The sequence below is a fragment of the Chenopodium quinoa genome, unplaced genomic scaffold (assembly GCF_001683475.1).
Source record: "Chenopodium quinoa cultivar QQ74 unplaced genomic scaffold, ASM168347v1, whole genome shotgun sequence".
In the NCBI taxonomy this organism is placed as follows: domain Eukaryota; kingdom Viridiplantae; phylum Streptophyta; class Magnoliopsida; order Caryophyllales; family Amaranthaceae; genus Chenopodium; species Chenopodium quinoa.
The window spans coordinates 3,668,948-3,689,220 of NW_018744991.1; the positions used below are offsets into that span (position 1 = coordinate 3,668,948).

General features: G+C 45.1%; 1 pseudogene; it reads right to left on the reverse strand.

The window, feature by feature from the left end:
- On the reverse strand, positions 1-6,142 carry LOC110707091 (annotated as a pseudogene).
- Positions 6,143-20,273: the final 14,131 nt, after the last annotated feature.

Here is a 20,273-nt window from a genome sequence, read left to right on the forward strand (position 1 = left end):
TATCATACAATCATACCAATGTGGAGTGCGTGCGCAACAACCATCTTTTTTTCACAACCCTAGCCTCTGATTTTTATTTATTTTTTTAAATACCCCTAGCCTCAGTAATTAAATATAAATAAATAACTTAAATTAGTACTTGTATATGGTTGCCCTAGCTAGGGAAAACTAGGTTTGACAAAGAGAGGCACGAAATCATTATACATCAATGAGTGATAATCGAAGGTCCTTACCCAATGATCTGATCATTGAGATCCTCCTAAAATTACCAGCAAAATCTCTTGTTCGTTTAAGAAGAACATGCAAAACTTGGATTTCTCTAATAAAAAAATGAGCCAACTGTTTTGTTTCAAAAGAATGAATTGCCCGAGGTTCCATCTATAAGCCATAGAAGCTGAAACTTTTGAGCTCTGCTATTGAGTTTTTTCTTATAATACAAGTATCATATTTGGTGACAATGTGACTTGTTGTTATGCGGAGGTGTCCTTGATGTCAGGTCTGCGAAATGAAGTGGCTGCTATACATGATGAGCTGAGCAGCATCAAAACCTGTACTTAAGATCGCGGAAGAGAGAGCAGATGAAGATGAATCGGTGAGAGAGTGGGTGAGACAGGTAAGAATGTTGGCTCATGATATAGAAGATGTGATTGAGGAATATAATCTTTTGTCAAAAGGAAATGAATTTGTTAAGAAGATAGTGCCACTGCCAAAAGCATTGAGTCCTTGTCATATGCAGGCAGTCAACGCTGATAAAGGATGCTTTCCCTTGGCATGAGAGCATCAACGAGCAAAACCAAGTGGCATATCAAATAGATTGAGTGTTTCGAGCTTCAAGAGATACTTTATTCCCAATGGCACCTCCAGTTTCGGGCTTTCACCGATAGCCATTAGCTGAAGCAGAGGCAGAGCACCTTTGCATATAGACAGGGACTTGAGGTTACGCAGATCAAGAAGATTCAGTGTTTTAAGCTTCTTGAACCCTCCATCTTTAAATTCCAACATTTCACCGTTATATGCTTCTAACATTTGAAGTTCCACTAGATTTGGCAATTTTCCAAGGATATCAAGAGGGTCATCTTCCAAAGATGACCACCTCAGGCGGAGCTTCACTAGACTATGGAGCTTTAAGATCCAGCCATTGAAACACGACTGCAGCGGTCCATTCAGATAGAGGCGTTTGAGTGTTGAGGGTGGAGACTGCAAATGCTTTAAATCCATCCATTCAGTATTATTTTTTGAATACACAATGAATGACTCAAGGCATTTCATCTCTTCGATGGCAGCACAAACATCTTTCCCATGTTCCAATTTAAGCCCCACGATTCCCAACTTTCTCAACTGCCTCAAATTTCTTAGCTCCTTGATCACGGTACTTGTATGTTCCACATCAACAAATGCCAGCTTCTGTAGCTCCTCAAATTTCTCCAATGCCCCATTTGGTATCTTCACTCCTGTTATTTTCCTCGCATGACGACTAAAAACAAGATCATACTCGTAGCAATATGTAAGAAGATGACGTAGCTTGTGGAGCTCATTGATTTCAGCAGGAAGCTCATGAATAGGAGTTTGCTTCAAATCCAATGTTTGGAGATCTTGAAGCTTACCAATAGAGCTTGGAATCTTCTTAACTTGTGTATTTCTTAGGCTTAAATACTGCAAGTTAAGTAACTTTCCCACTTCCTTTGGAAGTTCATCTATTGGAGCATTACATAAATCAACAACTTTGAGCAGGCGATTCTTGTTCAATGCTTTAGGTAACCCCTTGGGCCATATCTTCACCGGTGCACTTGAATTATCTGTAACTAGCAGGATGGACCGGGTGTTCGACTTGCTTCCAACAATAATCTCCTTTGCTGGATTTATGTTGATGGACAAGCGTCGAGGCACTACACATAAATCAATAGTGTTGGAATTATTTTCTGGAAGAGTATGACAAAAATCCAGTTCCTTCACCTTAGAAAGGATTATCTCATGCAGAAAATCATGGACTCGTAGTGTCTGAGGTTTGTCTGTACCATCTGCATACTCGACTTCAACTAAGCTCATACAAATAAGATGATCAATGTATTCTTCAGCGACTTCTTCAAGTGTCAAGTTTCTGCTAGAGTCTTTAACAATAAACCCTTCAGCTATCCATAATCTAATAAGTCGCATTCGATCAACAGTATAGCCTTTAGGAAACAAACCAAAGTATAGGAAACAAGGCTTCATCAGCTGCCTTATAGAATTGCTTGATTACGCATTTTAGTACATCAACATGGTTGTATCGTTGGACTACATTAACCCATGCACGGATAGGGAAGTGTTCTTTCACAGTTCCATCATTATAAACACTCCAAACAGCTGTTGTCTTTCCGAGCCCTCTACTACCAGTAACAGCTATCATTCTAGATAGCTTCGAATCCTCATCAAGCTCCAGTAAGCCTAGCTTTTCGATTAAATCTTGTTTGGCGGTTTCAGCACCCACCAATTCAGATTCCTGGGCTATGCCGCATACAGAAAATGTTCCTTGGATTTGGATGTAGTCATGCTCCTGCTGAACAGCACCACCACCATTATTCCTGATGGAGTATAAGTCTTTTCTCCTACCGAGTTGTTTTGCCCTTTCGCACAATGACTCCATGGTAGAGGCAATGTTTCGTACTTTCAATAACATAAATTGCTTCACCTTACCAAATGCATTTTCTTTTTGATAAAGCTTATATGCTTCAGTGACATCTTCTATGTCAAGAGCCAATGTTCTTACTTGTTACACCCATTCTTTTACAGTCTCATTTTCCTCGGCTCTCTTATCCGCGTCACTCAGAAATGCTAGCATACTATTAAGCTCATTGCGGATATCTTTTACTTGGTCTTGCAAACCATATATTAAGGACACTTCTTCTTTTATAAAAGGTAACAATATTTGGATAGTGAATTCAACTGTACTGTATATATCCGCCATTCTTGTTCGGTTTTATTTGTAGTTAATGAATTCACCTGAATGCACATGAATCAGTATATTAGTAAACAATGCATTTCCTCCCTTCCTTTTTAGTTAATACATATCGAACTATTGAGTATTGACCATATTCACAAATTCTATTTTTGATTACTGTTTGCGTTTATACCATGCACGAATATTTTTTTTTAAAAAAAACTGTCACGATAGAAATTATTAGATTTATCTCATCATATATTTTCAAAGGTATAAGATTCATCTCATCATATATATTCAAAAGTATAATGTATATAGTGTTGTCACATTAAAAAAAAAAAGGAAAAGTACTAACTAGGTTGCTTTTGTGGAATACAATTATTATGCTAATGAGTTATGCCTATCATCTTTTAAAACTTGACCATTGATTTTAAGTTGCCCTATTTTTTTTGGTTTAACTTGATGTTGTAATTGTAGAATCGTATCCAAGTTTTACCACCATTTTAAGGCACTTACAATGATAAATATATAGTAGTATATACTAATGTACTTTGTATATGTTGAAGAAAAAACCTCCAAAAGTATCACCTTATGTAAGTGTCCCACATTGGTTCAGAAGAGAGAGTCACACACTTTATCAATACTAGAAAACAGCCCAATTCCGACGAAACTTTTCCAACGGATACGGAAATCAGTCGGAAAGTACGAAATTTCCGACGGATTTTTTAATCCATAGGAAATTTTCAACTTCCGTCGAAAGTGGTATATTTTCCGACGGATTAAAAATCCGTCAGAAATTTCCAATCGAAATTAATTCCGTTGGAAATTTGCGACGGAATTTAAAGCCTTTCCAACGGATTTTAGTAAAATAAAAAAAAATCCTAATTAAAACGGCGGGACTCCCCCCCCCACCCCATTTCATTTCACCTCTCTCTCTCTCTCTCTCTCTCTCATCTGCCTCTCTTCTCTCCTCTCATCTTCTCTTTATCTCTCCTCTCCTCCTCCCCTCTCTTCTGACTCCCCTTCTCTCCTCTCCTCCTCTGTCTTCTCATCTTCTCTTTCTATCTCCACTCCTCCTCCCCCTTCTCTTCTCACAATGGTGGTGGGTTTAAAACTAATTAATGGTTTTTAAGGTGAAATTCGACCATGAAAATACTAGATCTAGTGTTTTCGTGGTCGAATTTGGCCTTATTAAACCAAGTTCGAGGTTAATTTCGAAGCAAATTCAAGTTTTAAGGTATGTATATGTTTTTTTTTAATAATTTTTGGGTTTTCCGACGAGAAGAAGGAAGTCGTGGTGGGTGGGTACGTGGTGGTGGTGTTAAGTTTTCTGTTTGTGTTTTGCGGTTAGGGTTTGGGCTGGAATTGGTGGGATTCGGTGGTCGGTTAGGGTTTGGGGTGGCTGGGGATCTGGGGTTTGTTATGGTTTGTGTTTTTTTTTATCGGGTTTTGGTAGATCTAGTTGGTGGGTCTGGTTGTGTGAGGTGGTGCGTGGTGGGTTAGGTAGTGCGTGGTGGTTGTGGTGGGTTAGGTAGTGCGTGGTGGTTGTGGTGGGTTAAGGGGGGCGTGGAGGGTTAGGGTCAGGTAGGGTGGTTTTGTGTTGGTCGTTTTGTGTTGGGGTGGGGTTGACAGCTTTGGTGTGGGTGGTGAAACGCTGTGTCGGTGGTGGCGCGGCGTTTTTTTATTGCATAAAATAGCTTTCGGAAATTTTCGACGGATTTATCCGGTGCCGGAAAATATGTTACGACGGAAAATGTCGTTGGAAATTCCGTCGGTTTTCCTACCATGCCGTTTTCGACAACCACTTCCGACGGAATTCCGTCGGAAACCCCTTTTCCGACGGATTTCAAGGTGTTTCCGACATAATTTTTCCATCGGAAATGGCCCTATTTCTAGTAGTGTATAAGACTAAGGGGCCAAACCTCCTATTGTCATATGGTTTTGGGATGAAACCTTTTTTTGGACTTATAAAGTGGACTCTCTCTCTTGGTTTGCGGGTGCGGCCAGACTCGTATTTGACAGTATAGATGTATTTCCTTTGTTCACATGTTGTCTTAAACTCAAAAAAAGTCACCATCTTTGTGGTCCTTGAGTTTCATATGCCAGCGTGGTGGATTAGCGCCAAAATACAAGATATAAATCCTTGAGTAGAAAACAAAAAAGTTTCGCATCTGTTATTCATGTGGTGGAAGTAAAATTTTTTATTCATATTCCTCATATTATGCCAGCTCCTCTAAAAACTGGCTACATTTAGAATATTGATTTTGACCTTAAATATACAAAAATCTATACTGAAAAATCTATCAAGTGTAGTCTTGAATTTTTAGATTTGTAATAATGTTTATTTTATTAATATGTGATTTTCATAATTTTATTCATTACGAAATAAAATATATTTAGCGATAAAATACTGCACATAAAACGATGATTTGATCTGAACTTTTTTTTTTATATGAATTTATTTTTTCTGATATGAATTTATTTTTTTTGAAACAAGTAAAAATAAAGTATACTAAACAAGGCCTAAGTTAGTGAGAATCTTTTAATTTTTCCACTACTTATGTTTGATTTGTCTTAATTAAGTAATTTTAAAGTATCTAATTGATAAATTTTACAAATATATACAAGATTTAGATGTGGCAAACTTGTCAAATCTAAATGTAACGAATCTTTAGAGACAAGAGTAGAACTTAAGAGAACATGAATGAAATGTAGGTTATGCAAGAGGTGTAATTATAACATGTTAAACTATGGCGACCTTGCTTACTTGAAAAAAGTCTTGGGAGATCAATATGTATGACTGTCACAATTCTGCCTTTGATGGTTCTCTATTTGATCTTTATTCACTGAAAGGGAACTAAAAAAACCAGAGTTATCATGTGCCTTTAAGGCTTTAACAATGTCGAAAACCCATTAAGGTTTATTAAAAGAAGACTTAGATTAATGAAGATAAGCATCAGAATTATTTACCTCTGAATTCTGTTGGCAGCTAGAATAATCTGAATGTTGGATAATCAACAGAACGAAAACCATATATAGCTACAGCAACAATTTAGAGATGGACGGATTCAAGTTCATTGTAGATTGTAAACAAGCTAGGCCTGTATAATATATACTATACGTTAATACGTACACTAGTTGAGAATTATACTAGGAAGTTTCTGACAAAGTTTCCAGCAGACTGTCACGGGTCGTCTCCAGGACATGTCAACTGAACTGTTGTATAGTAATCGGTGAAAGACATACATACGTACATTATGAAGGAAGACTTGTGAGTCAATGACACAGAAGATGTGGTTAATTGGTTTGTGCCTGAACCTTTCAATGATGTCTCAATCAAATAGTGTAGCTTTCAATGTTCAACTCAAATTCGTAAGTTGATTCAGTCTTGTGGTGCGACTCAATAAGCCAAGGTAACCAAAAGGAAATTAGACACAAATTTCACAGAAGACAACAATTATGACAGGGAGGCTCTCACTATGCAGCAACCCATAAAGTTCCCAGAAAGATAAAATGTGGTATGTGGTCCTGTTGGGGAAATTCTCCGTTTCTCATATTGAGATGGGGCATTTTAGCAAATAAATCAACAACTTTTTCATTATTGTGAGCTCCACAATTGAATAAAATTGTTGGTTTATTTACAAAAATGTCATGTTTTCTATAAGAAACTGGGGCATCCTCGTCTTGTTGACTTCTATGGAAGTCAATTCTAATACGATGAGAAGTTTCTGAGCAAGTTTCTAGAGTTCTCGGCCACTATTCAGCAAGGTATATAGAATCTAGAAGACATAGATAAATGATGGAAGACCTTAGCTTGCTTGTGATTGAGTAAATGGCGCGTCTCCAAGGGGTTGGGTAGTTTAGTTTTCGATTTCTCTGACTCATTCAATCGTATATGTATACGGAGTCTTAGATCTTTACGGTTGTTACGGATTACTTTCAATGGTTAACTTGTAGGTTAGTGGCCAGAAATCAGACAGTGATACACCAGTACATACTAGTATACTATTCGTAGTATTATTAAAAAAAAAAATTTAAAAATATACAAATTTAAATTCTGAAACACATTCACTCATACATTATTCATTAACACAATGCAAAATAAATATGGAGTACATAGTTTTCCATCACATATTGCCAATTAAAATAAAATAACTCTCAGTAACATTTTTAAGATGAGAGGCTAGGACTGTCTGTACAAAGCTCCACCCGAGAGGTGCATATCGACCCAGCAAAACATTACGGGTGAGGTGCTTAGTAAGGGGGATGGCTTCCTTAAAAGTGAATGCACAATCCAATTAGGCTAAGTCCAAAGCAGACATTATCATACGGAGTACTAATTTGGAGTGTATTCGGCCCAACAACCATATTGAAATAATAACCCTTTAAATATCATATCATAAAATTGATAATTTAGAGTTTTATTTTCGATAAAATAAAATTGATAATTTAGAGTTTTATTTTTTGCTATTTTTTTTTAATGTATTAAATTGAATATTTCCACCAACATAATTATTAATCATTACATGCCCACTAAATAGCAAATTGTCACAATAGCACATCAATGCCTAACTAATTTTGTATCGATGATATATTTTTAAATTTGATATATAGATTAAAAATTTATCGCATGGGCACAAAACTAGTAATATTAAATAAACAACTTAGTATATGGTTGCCCTAGTTATGGAAAAGTAGCATTGACATAGGAACGAAATCATTATACACCAATGAGTGGTAGTCGGAGGTCCTTACCTAATGATTTGATCATTGAAATTCTCCTAAAATTACCAGCAAAAGAGCTTGTTCGTTTAAGATCAACATGCAAAACTTGGAATTCTCTAATAAAAAACCCTTGGTTTGCCAAATCCCACTTTCAACATTTATCATCACAAAGCTTCACCTTATCACTATCCTATCTTTTTTTTCGATCCGACACCTTCATATTTTCTCTCAATCTCAACCTTAACCTCAATGCAAAGAAGTGACTAATAATGAGGTACAAAGAAACTTCGTGTTGTTAGCCCTGCCATTTGAATGAGAAATTACATTGGATTGTCGGTCCTCACTGCTCTAATAAAATTTATATCATACTTAAATTTGATTTGGTTAATAAAGTACTTGAAAGAACAGACAATCTGCCGCAGAAGATAGGAAAGGAAGCAGGGGAAGAGTATATGCATGTGTTGGAATCACAAGACGCAACAAGTTATGTGTTTGCCAAACTATCAAGTATAATAAGACTCCAACATGTGTTGAAGTTTGGATGTTGGAGGGGTATAACAACCAAGGACGACAAGAGTCGTGGAAGAGATTGTTTAGGCATAGAGGAGACTGGCAGTATCTGGGAGACGAACATCGGTTGCTTAAGGTTACTGTTCATGCTAGGGTTATGATCATGGAAAATAAGAGAACCAATATGGATTTTATGCTTATTCTTGATGCAACTCAAAATACATTGAAATATGTTCAAGTCAATAATAAATGTTTGGGTCCAATTTAGTCCAATTGGGCCTGGTCACTGAATGATCCAATTAAAAGCCCAAGGTTAAGGTTCAACTCTCCAAATGTGCTAAAGTCAAAAATCAACATCCTCAAAGCCATGTCAAGGTCAGTCAACGGCCCAATCAGCTTGGCCCAGCCCAACTGACTTCCGGGCCCAATCCGCCTCCTTCATTAGCCAAGGTATAAAAGCCAACAATTTGGTCAATTCTTGGTAAGACAATAAAGCCTCAAGCAACTAAACTCTTGCACAGCTTTCTCTCTCTAATATACTGACTTAAGCATCGGAGGGGCCTTCCTCGGCGTCCCCCCCGAGGCTAGTTTACGTGTATTTGTTGTGCAGGAAACCCTCGGCTCCTGCGTCGTTCGGACCGAGACCAAGTTCCCTCAAGATAAAAGGATCTTCCGAGATTCGATTGTTTTCATCCGAAACAATTTGGCGCCGTCTGTGGGGAACGCTACTAAATTTCGCGTCAGTCATCAAACACTCCGGCAGTCGCCATGACTAAGAGTGGAAAGAGTTCCAAGAAGGCTAAGAAGGGAGGAGGCCGGATTACGGTGAGGGAACGCCAGCCGGTTTATCCCTCCCCGGAGCAAGCCTCTTCCGAATCGGAGGCCCCCATTTCTCCGGAAAGGGAAGCCTCAAGAGGTCCTAGCCTCCAGGAGGAGAACACCTCGCACCACACTCGGCAGCCGGGGCCATCCCCGAGACCGAGTGGCTCAGGTGCGAGGAACTCCCCGCCACGCCATAGCGTGCAATCCAGGTCACATCCGCGGGAGACTCCTCCCTCCGGACCCTCCACCGAGGAAGTGGCCAGAGCAGTGGCCATCTGCATGGAGTTCCTTAAAGCTCAAGGGGCTCCAATCCAGATGCCTGATGATCACCAGCCGAGAAACCTGAAAAGGAGGATCGGTCAGGATGATGGTGGACAAGTTCCACCACATAGAGAGCTCGGCCAGAGGTGGCGAGGGGACACCCGAAACTCCAGTAAGGAGAGGAGGAGGAACCCTCAACCCTCTGACCACTCCGAAGCTCAGAATTCCATGGGGCCCTCCAAGGACCCGGAATTCGCCCGCCAAAGCGTTCACGAACGCTTGGGTTCGAGGGAGGTGAGTGTGCATAGCCGCCTCACCTTCCCAGAGGATACCGGACCCCACCCAACCTTGTCTCAGCCGGGGACGAAAACCACTTCCACCTCTGAGAGAGGAGGGAGCGAGGTCCCTGAGGCCGGGTACAAGGGGAAGGCGGTCATGGTTCCATCGAACTCGCCCTTCCAGAAGTGGATTCTGGAAGAGCATGTGCCAACGGTCAAAATCCCGGCACATATTACTTACGATGGTACCTCAGATCCTAAGGATCACATTGCCTCTTACGAGGGGCACATGTATCTGAACCCGAGGTCTGAGGCTACCTGGTGTAAATACTTTCCTACGACCCTCAAAGGTGTTGCCCAATCCTGGATCACCAAAGGGCTCAAGGAAGGCTCCATAACCGGTTGGAACGACCTCTCCAACAAGTTCAAGAGCAAATTCTCTACGGCCAACCGCCGAGAGAAGACCACTGCAGAGCTAATGAGTCTGCAGCAGGCGGAGGACGAGAGCCTCCGCGACTATCTGACTCGCTTCAGCAACGAGTCATCCGGAATCACAAGCCTGGATCAAGGCCTGGCCGTGTTCGCGCTACGGAACGGCCTCCAAGCTGGAAAGTTCCTGGACTTCATGGTCATGCATCCCCCGCAGACCCTGGAGGAAGCCTTGGAAGCATCGGATAGGTTCATCCGAGCCGAGGAGTGGAACAGATCCAGGTCTCAGTCTCGTCCGAGAATTGACAAGCCGAAAGGGCAGCAGCCCGAAGTCTCGGCGCAGAGGAAAGGGAAGGCTAAGGCCTCAGAACCGTCCTCTGCTGCCGAGCCGAAGAAGGAAAGACACTTTCCCTACACGGGAAGGTACGATTCATACACTCCACTCTCCCTTCCCCGTGCTAAGATTTTCAGCACGACGAAGGACGAGGGGAGATTCAAAAAACCTCGTCCGTTGCCTCCCTGGCATCAGACGAGGGGAAAGGACCAGTGGTGCGAGTTCCATGACTCACCCGGACATCGCACCGAGGACTGCGTCCAGCTGAAGGACCAGATTGAGGATCTGGTCCGCAAGGGGTACCTGAGCCAATACCTCGCGGACAGGCGCGAGGAGAAAAAAGCTGAAAAAGATTCTCGGCAGGACCTCAACTTCGCTCGGAAGAAGGATAAGGGACCTCAGGGCAAGGAGTCCCTCGACATCCTAGTTATTTCCGGGGGAATCTCGCGAGGCACAGCCAAACGCCAACTGAGGGGTCTAACCCATCAGATTCATCTGGCTGAGCTTCGGCAGTCCCAGTCACCGGCGCCGAACATCCTGTTCACAGCCGAAGACTGTGAGGGGGTGGTATACCCCACGATGACCCACTAGTAATCATTCTGGGCATCGCCAACCGCAACGTCTGGCGGACCCTCGTCGACGGCGGTAGCGGGGCGAACATCCTCTTCCGAGGAGCGTTCGACCAGCTGAGGATGGGAGCCGAGCACCTGGCCCCCGCACCCTACCCGGTGTCTGGATTCAACGGCTCTTCCTCGTATCCTGACGGGAAGATTACACTTCCTGTCACCATCGGCGAAGGCCGAGCAGCTAGGAATATCATGGCCGAATTTTTGGTCGTAGATGCTCCATCTGCATACAACGTGATCATGGGGAGACCCCTCATTCACGGCATTCAAGGAGTCGTCTCCACGTATCATCAAATCATGATATACGTTTCAGACGAGGGACGCTCCGAGAAAATAAAGGGCAGTCAAAAAGAAGCCCGCCGATGCAATCACCTCAAGCCATCCACGTCTCGCCGAGGCGACCGTGGCGATGGGGAGGAAAAGCACCGGGACCGAAACGCCAAAAAGCCGAGAGGCTCAGACGTTTCGGCTAATGAAGCCCCAGACAACGAGAAATCTGATGGGGGCCAAAAGGCTGACTCCGCCTCAGAGCCGAACGACTCTGATGGCCAGCCGCGGTCAGGAAAGTCTGCTAATATTGATAGCAGGCCGGAATTCGAGGAATCCAACTCTAAGAGCATGGAGACGGATGACCTGACCGAGTCAATAGAACTGACCGTAGGAGATCCGAACAGATGTGTTAGCATCGGGTCGTCACTGGAGCCAAACACCCGTGCGGCACTCGTCCAACTCCTACGGGCCAGTGGAGACGTGTTCGCCTTCTCAGCCGCAGAAATGCCCGGGATTGATCCGGACTTCGTCTCCCATAGGCTTAATGTCGACCCCTCCAGTCGACCCATTAAGCAGAAAAAGCGGAACTACTCCGCCGAAAAGAACCAGAACATCGCAGCTGAGGTCGATAAGCTCCTAGATGCTGGGTTCATTGAACCCTGTCAGTATCCGGAGTGGCTGGCCAATGTTGTAATGGTTCAGAAGGCAAATGGTAACTGGAGGATGTGCGTTGACTTCACGGACCTGAATAGGGCATGTCCCAAGGACTCCTATCCGCTGCCGAGGATCGACCAACTGGTCGACTCGACAAGCGGGCATGCTCTGCTCAGTTTCATGGACGCATTCTCGGGATACCATCAGATCTTCATGCACCCCGAGGACCGAGCTAAAACAGCGTTCATAACAAGTTCCGGGTTGTACAATTACAGAATGATGCCCTTCGGATTGAAAAATGCGGGGGCAACATATCAGAGGTTGGTTGATCAGGTTTTCGCCGAGCAAAAAGGCCGAAACATGGAGGTTTATGTTGACGACTCAATCGTCAAAAGCATAAAAGAAAAAGATCATGTCACGGACCTAGCCGAAACCTTCGCCACCCTCAGAAAATACAAAATGAAGCTGAATCCGAAGAAATGTGTCTTCGGCGTGAAGTCAGGCAAGTTCCTCGGCTTCATGGTCAGCAAGAGGGGGATTGATGCAAACCCCGCCAAAGTACAAGCTGCTTTAGACCTCCCCGAGCCGAAGACAAAAAGGGATATTCAGCGTCTAGCCGGGAGAATGGCTGCCTTGTCCAGGTTCATCTCACGAGCCTCAGACAAAGGGCTCCCTTTCTTCAAGGCGCTGAAGCTCCAAAATTCAAAAGGCATTGAATGGGGAGACGAACAAAAGTCAGCCTTTCAGCAGCTCCGTGAACACCTGGCTCAACTCCCAACACTGGCAAGGCCAGTCGTAGGAGACATCCTATACTTATACGTGGCGGTCAGTCCAGCCACGGTAAGCGCGGTGCTGCTAAGGGAAGAAGAAAAAGTTCAACAGCCGATCTATTTCGTCAGCCACACCCTGACGGATGCCGAGACGCGCTACCCATTGTTAGAAAAAGTGGCTTATGCAGTGGTGGTGGCTGCTCGGAAGTTGCGACCCTATTTTGATTCTCATCAAATAGCGGTTCTAACTGATCAGCCGTTAGAGAAAGTCCTCGGCAAGGTTGAAAAATCCGGTAGACTAGCAAAGTGGGCTTTCGAGCTCACCGAGTTCAGTATCGGTTATCAGCCGAGAACAGCCATCAAGGCGCAAGCCTTGGCAGACTTCTTGGCCGAGTGCTCCTATCAGGAGACTCTGGATGCAAGGAGGAAAATCTGGACCGTCTTCACGGATGGGTCCTCCACCGTGAACGGTTCGGGGGCAGGGGTCGTCATTACCTCTCCCGAAGGCAAAACCTTCGAGTATGCACTAAAATTTTCATTCAAAGCCTCTAACAACGAGGCCGAATATGAAGCAGCCATTGCTGGCTTAGACCTGTGCATATCGTTGGAAGCCGAGCATGTCTACCTCAAGACAGATTCTCAGCTGGTCGCCAATCAGATCCGGGGGGAGTATGAGGCTAAAGAGCCTTCAATGGCAGCTTACCTCACAAGGATCAAATCGACAATTGCGAAGCTGAGATCTTTCGAAGTAGAGCTGATCCCAAGGGGTCAAAATGCTCAAGCGGACGCACTCTCCAAACTTGCAAGCTCAACTCTGACTGAGTTAAGCCGTTCTGTCTATGTGGAGGTGCGCCGAGAAAAGAGTGTAGCCGAAGCAATATCAATCTGCTGCGCTGCGCTCGAGCCGAGCTGGATGGATGACATCCTGGCTTATAAACTCAGGGACGAGCTCCCCGAGGATAGGAATTCGGCCTCCAAGATAAAGCGGATCAGTTCACGATTCCTCGTCTTCGGCGGCCAACTCCTCAGAAAATCCTTCTCCGCTCCATTATTGAAATGCGTGGGTCCAACGGATGCCGACTATATTCTCCGAGAGATTCACCTCGGCATCTGCGGAAACCACATAGGAGGGAGAACCTTAGCCCACAAAGCTCTCAGGGCAGGGTATTTTTGGCCTACAATGATCTCGGATGCAAAGAACATGGTCAGAAAATGCGAGAAATGCCAAAAATTTGCACCGGTAATCCATCGGCCATGCCTAGATCTCCAGCCAATTCTTAATCCTCTTCCATTTGCACAATGGGGGTTGGATATTCTGGGACCCTTTCCCGAGGCCCCATACAAAAGAAAGTGGCTGATAGTCGGAATCGACTATTTCAGCAAATGGATTGAAGCGGAAGCTGCTTCAAGCATATCTGAGCAAACTGTCAGACAGTTCATCTGGCAGAACATAATAACTCGGTTCGGCATCCCAAAAGTTTTTGTGTTCGACCACGGCAGACAGTTTGACAACCTGCCCTTGCGCCGATACACTGATCAATTCGGGATAAAATTGGCTTACTCCGCGGTTTGCCACCCTCAGAGTAATGGCCAAGCCGAAGCCGCAAATAAACAGATCCTTAACGCTCTCAGAAAAAGAGTAGAGGATCAAAAGTCCAAGTGGGTAGAGGAACTTCCGGGAACCCTCTGGTCACTCCGGACAACCGAGAAGGAGGCAACGGGGCATTCACCTTTTCAGCTGGTGTATGGATCCGAAGCAGTGCTTCCAGTGGAAGTGGGCTCAGAAAGCCTACGAGTGAATCTCTTCTCAGCCGAGGAAAATGAGCAGCTCATGAAAGAGTCCCTCGACTTCCTTGACGAGATTAGAGATCTAGCCCGAGAAAGGATGGCTGCACACAAGCTCAGAATGAGCAAGTCCTACAACCGAAGAGTCTATCAACGACCTCTCAGAGTTGGGGATTTAGTTTTGAGGAATGCTGCAGCTGTTCAAAAAAGTCGCATTCATGGCAAACTCTCAGCATCTTGGGAGGGACCTTATGAAATTTATCAAGAGCTTCAGCCCGGTACCTTCAGACTCAAACAAATGGATGGCACCGAGCTGAAAAACCATTGGAATGCCGATGTGCTCAAAAAATACTATGTGTAAATCCTTCGGATAGTACAATCTATGTAAGTACACTGATTTTGTTTATAAAAAGGCCATCGAGCCAGTATTCATTCAGATTGCGTGTATTCTTTAAGTCTTTATGCTTTCTACGGTTTTTCAAAAATTCAAGGTTTCATTCGGCGCTGTCCGGGGTATTGCATAATGATGCCTTGTACCTCGGCAAGCCGTAAAACCTGCCAAAAAAGGATACAAGCCCGAAGTATTGCATAGTGATGCCTTGTACTTCGGAGAAGCTGTTCCTTTGGGCAAAAAGGCCATAGACTTATCCGAAACATAGCCTAAAAAATAGGAACTGATAAAGCCCCGAAGTATTGCATAGTGATGCCTTGTACTTCGGATGAATCAGTTCCGGGTGGTAGTTGCAACTCTGAAGTATTGCATGATGATGCCTCGTACTTCAGATAAACTGCTGCCCCGGCATGGTGTTTCGGATAGTTGTTCCCTTGGATGAATTGAAGAAAGTGTCACAAGAGTACCATCTCTAGAGTGAAAACTCTCAGGTGGGAAATCAGTACTTTAAAAACAGATGTAGAAAATAAAGCAAAGTGTTCAAAGATCCTCGGCTTAGCCGAGAAAAATTATCAGCCATTCCAGAATTCAGAAGACCTCATCTTCAGATTTCTGGGGGGGCAGAGGGAAATAGAGAAATGGCACAACTGATCTAATACCCTTCAGCTCAGCCGAAGTTTGATACTTATGTCAGTTTTTTCACAAGTTGAAAACATCCGAGTACAAACGGCAAAAAGAAGTCTCAGCAGAAATGATTCTCGCTAGCCGAAGTTCTGCACTTAGCAAATATTTGAAAGATCATTCAAAGAAAGCAGTAAAGTGCGAAGACTGGTAAAGCGAAGAAAAAAAATAATACACGAGAAAGCTGAGAAAGTGAACTTCTTTGAAATAAAAATGTTGAATTACAAAAATAGTCGGCAGCCGCCCACAAGCGGAAAGTAACAGCTGCCGAAATACGTACAGGCAAAATAAAAATATAATAAGCTGTTGTACGATAAGGCAAGCTGAAGCAAAAAAAAAACAAAAGGCAAAAACTCAGAAAGCGGCAAGTCTAAAGTTAAGCACATGATGAACCGCAAGATTCTGAAGACGACTGCCCGAGTTCCTATGCTTCAGCCGGAGGATCAGACTGATCAGCGTTGAGTCCCCTGGTGGCCTCAGCCCCAGCAGCAGAAGAGGCGGGCTTTGCACTTTGCCGAGCCTCCCTTTCCCTCTGCTCAGCTTCCAACTCCAGTCTTTCAGCTTCCTCTTCGGCTTCCTCAGCCTTAAGAATTTCAGCTTCAGCTGGAGTTGCATACTTCATGTGAGGGTCTTCGGGATCTTGGACCCATTCAGCACATTTAGACCAGTCAAGCTTCGGCTCAGCATGAAGGCAGAGTCTTCGGCATACTCGGAATCCGTTTCTGAAACCCATCTCATATTCCTCTTGGGTGTAAACACGGACTTTGAGTAAAGCCTCAGCATCAGCCAGCTTCTTCTGGGTCTCCTCCAAGTCTTCCTTGGATTTCTTCAGCTGTTCAGCGACTTTGGAGGAGGACCCCTTCAGCTCATTCAGCTCTTGCTGAATTTGGAAAGCCTTTGTCTGAGCTTGGGCCACTTCAACTTTCTGGATCAGCAGTTGATCCTCAGCCTCTTGGAATTTAGCTCTTTGAGCTTCAGCAGCAGCAGCAGCCTCTGAGAGTTGGACGTCTTTGGCCAAGAGCAACTCTTCAGCAGCCATTCGGCTGGCTTCAAGAGCCTCTAGACGCTGCTGCACTTCAGCTTGTGCAGCAGTTCCTTCTTGAATTCGGCTCTCAATAGCAGCCTTGAATTTGGAGACGTCCACTCCCATATGCTCCTGGAGGAATTTTTCCCCTTCCATCAGTGGGGGAAAAACCTCCATCTCCATAGCATCACAGAAGGTTTTCAGAGCTTCGGCAGCTTTTTTACCGTACTCCTCAACCTCCTGCTGCTTCTCTTCAGCTGCTGCTTGCTTCAGCTTAGCAAGCTTAACTTCCTCTTCAGCCACCTTCCTTTCGTGCACAGCAGCGTCTACCCTATCTTGTAGGGTATCAATCAGCTCTACAGTGAGAGTCTGATTGTGCACGAACTGAAAACAGGGGCACAAGTTAAAAAAGTAAAAAATAATAGCTGAAAGGTTGAGTTCAGAAAGAAATCAAGGCAAGGAGAATTACCTGCATCATCAGCAGTTGGTTGGACCTGGCAGGGTCAGGAACTGATCTGCTGGATTCGCCCATCCCAGCAGTGGCCTTCAGCGACCAAATCCTTGCCCTATCTACTTCGGACAGGCCAGCAAAATCGCCGAAGTAGGCTGCAGCACCTTCTCGGTTCTGACCCCATATGAGGTCCCAGATGTGGTCTGGGACTGGAATTCGGGGGGCCGAGAAACCCATTTCTCCAGACTGCAGCGTCTGGAAGGAAGGGAAGGATGACGATGGAGCCTCTTTAGCTTTGGGTGGCTCAACGTCCTCCTCCTTCTCAGAAGAGTCAATTATTGTGACCTCTTCTTCTTCAGGTGTGAGGACGAAGGCCCCAACCTCTCTGGCAATGTCCGCCGTGAAACCCTCAGCACTGGGCATCACGGCGTCTCCATCCTTGTCCTCGGCGGCACTCTCTCGAGCTTCTTCCAGAACCTCTCCCTTAGGTTTGGGAGTTCTCTGATCCACCTCCATCTCGGGGGGTGGCGGAGAGGCCCTTGGGGGTGATTGAGGCGGTGGCCGGGGAACCCTCGGCGATCCATTGCCTTCCTCGGGTTCCCTTATTTCAACGCCGATGGTCATCGGCCTCCGCTGAAAGTCATGCGGGCCGATGATGGCCATTCTTCGGCGCCTCTTCTGAAGCGGCTGCTCGTCCATATCTGAGTCTGAAGACTCTTGTATTTGATCTTCGGGACGAACAGGAGCTTTGCCTTCTCTGTGTCTGTTACTCTCTTCAGACTGTAACAGACAGGGGGGAAGAAGAGTGAGTAAAAAAAAAAAAGAAGAAAGACAAAGTTAAGTCTAAAGGCTCACCGAGGTCTTCAGCAAAGCCTCGTCTTCTTCAGCTGCCCTAGCCGCAGCTTCTTCAGCAACTCTGGAGGACCCTTCTCCACCTTCACAAGCTTCAATAACCCGTGCAACCTCTTCGGCTGTACGGGCAGCTTCAGCTTCTTCTTCCAGCAGCTGAAACAAGGGATCCCTCTTCTTCCACCAAGGCTTCTGCCTCTGATACAGAGCAACAGCCTCAATTTGGAAGTGGGAAGAGTCTAGGTGAACCTCTCGGCGCCTTGGTTCAGTGATAGGGGGAGCCCGATCAGTTACGACTCGTTCTCGGTTGACGCCAAGGCGAGCGTAATCAATGCCGACGTTGGTCTCGTCCCGTTCTGAAAAAGAAAAGGGGAGAAGTCAATTCAGTTAGTTCGGCACATCACAAGAAAGCAAAATGAAAGAAGAAAAGAGATAATTAAAAGGCCTCGGCCCCAGCCGAAGAAGATTACCATCCCTAAACTTTCGGCTGAGGCCGACAGCTGCCAGCATATTCTCTTGGAAAACATAGTGCGTATCGGGGAGCCAAGTCTCCGGGATATGCTGCATTCGGCCGCTGCCTCCCCGGTTCGGCAGCTTGCCGAAGATGTTCTGCTGATTAAGGTTCGGGTCTGGCCCGCTATCTTCGGGAGGACCTAAACTTCCCATATCAGGATCCGGCTCGGCAAGATACCGGGGAGCGCTGAAAACGTAAGGGTGGCTCGGCTCCGTGGGTGCCCTAACCCAAATCCATTGACCTCTCCAGTCCTTGTCTGAAGAGTCGTTCGGCCACATGGTTAGGAACGGGGGCCGAGACTCAATCCGATACCACCCAGAGCCATGGCATCCGTGCCCACTTTGAATGTTTGGCACTAGCCGATGGAGCCTTTTGAAGCAATGCAGGTTCGGCACGTACCTGAAGAATTTGCAGACCCATAAGTACGTCATTACCCTTCGGATGCTGGTGGGGGTCAGCTGGCACAGGGAAATGTTGTAATGGATCAGCAAGTCTCGGACGAATGCGTCCAAAGGGAACCTCAGCCCATACTGAAGCTGTCTCGTGTACACCCCCACATACCCCGGGGGTGGACGATGGATTCTATCGGATGCTGAGGGCATTCGGCACCAATATCCATCAGCTTCAAAAATGCCGTAGTGCAACTCAATTTGCTCGGCAAATCGATATTGATCGGCGTTCTCTACCCACCATGAGTAGGGGCGGTTCTTTATCATGGCCGAAGCGACTTCGGCATTCTCCCACTCTGAAAACCCAGGGAGGATATCCCAAAGGACAGCGGGAATTTCATCGTCCCGTCCAGAAGCACTCGGCTCATCCGTTCTCTGAGGAGGAGCCGAAGAAATGGGAGTCGCCCTAACCCCTTCAGCAGGGTCAGACTCTGTCCTTCGTCCATTCCAGGTCCCAATCCTGTCCCTGGGATCGGGGATTAGCCTTGCTCTTCTTGGAGCACGGGCTCCACCTCTAACTCCCCTCACCATTGACGAATTTCGAAGGAAAAAGTCGAAAAAGGGGAAAGAGTGCAAAGTCGAAGAAAGATGAAATAAAATCAAAGGAATTTACCTTGATCTGAAGCAAAAGCCGCCGATTTACGAATTGGTAGTGACAAGTCTCAGCTTCTAAGCTTAATGCTCGGGGAATTTGCGAAGTTTTGATGCGGGCTCTTGAGCGTTCTTGAGAATTCTGGGTTTGTGTTGATGAATGAGTGGGGAGAGAAGACGCGCCTCTATTTATATCTCCAGAAATGGGAATTCAAGGAGTCTGCGTTTCAATTTCTCTCAAGCACCCCACTAAGTAACCGTTAAACACGCGACCTTGCAGTTAAATCGCCCACTACCCGTCCAACTTCCGCAATTATCCACATTAACTGTTGTTATCTCATTAATCATGGGTTAATTATGGTTTAAATTCACATTTTTGGATTAACAAATCATTCACTTCCCTCCTTTTCTGATTAAATCAAACCCGACCCGTCATCCTTCCAAATCGGGTCTGGGGGGCAAGTTGTTTGGGTCCAATTTAGTCCAATTGGGCCTGGTCACTGAATGATCCAATTAAAAGCCCAAGGTTAAGGTTCAACTCTCCAAATGTGCTAAAGTCAAAAATCAACATCCTCAAAGCCATGTCAAGGTCAGTCAACGGCCCAATCAGCTTGGCCCAGCCCAACTGACTTCCGGGCCCAATCCGCCTCCTTCATTAGCCAAGGTATAAAAGCCAACAATTTGGTCAATTCTTGGTAAGACAATAAAGCCTCAAGCAACTAAACTCTTGCACAGCTTTCTCTCTCTAATATACTGACTTAAGCATCGGAGGGGCCTTCCTCGGCGTCCCCCCCGAGGCTAGTTTACGTGTATTTGTTGTGCAGGAAACCCTCGGCTCCTGCGTCGTTCGGACCGAGACCAAGTTCCCTCAAGATAAAAGGATCTTCCGAGATTCGATTGTTTTCATCCGAAACAATAAATATACTGTACCACACAAAAGAG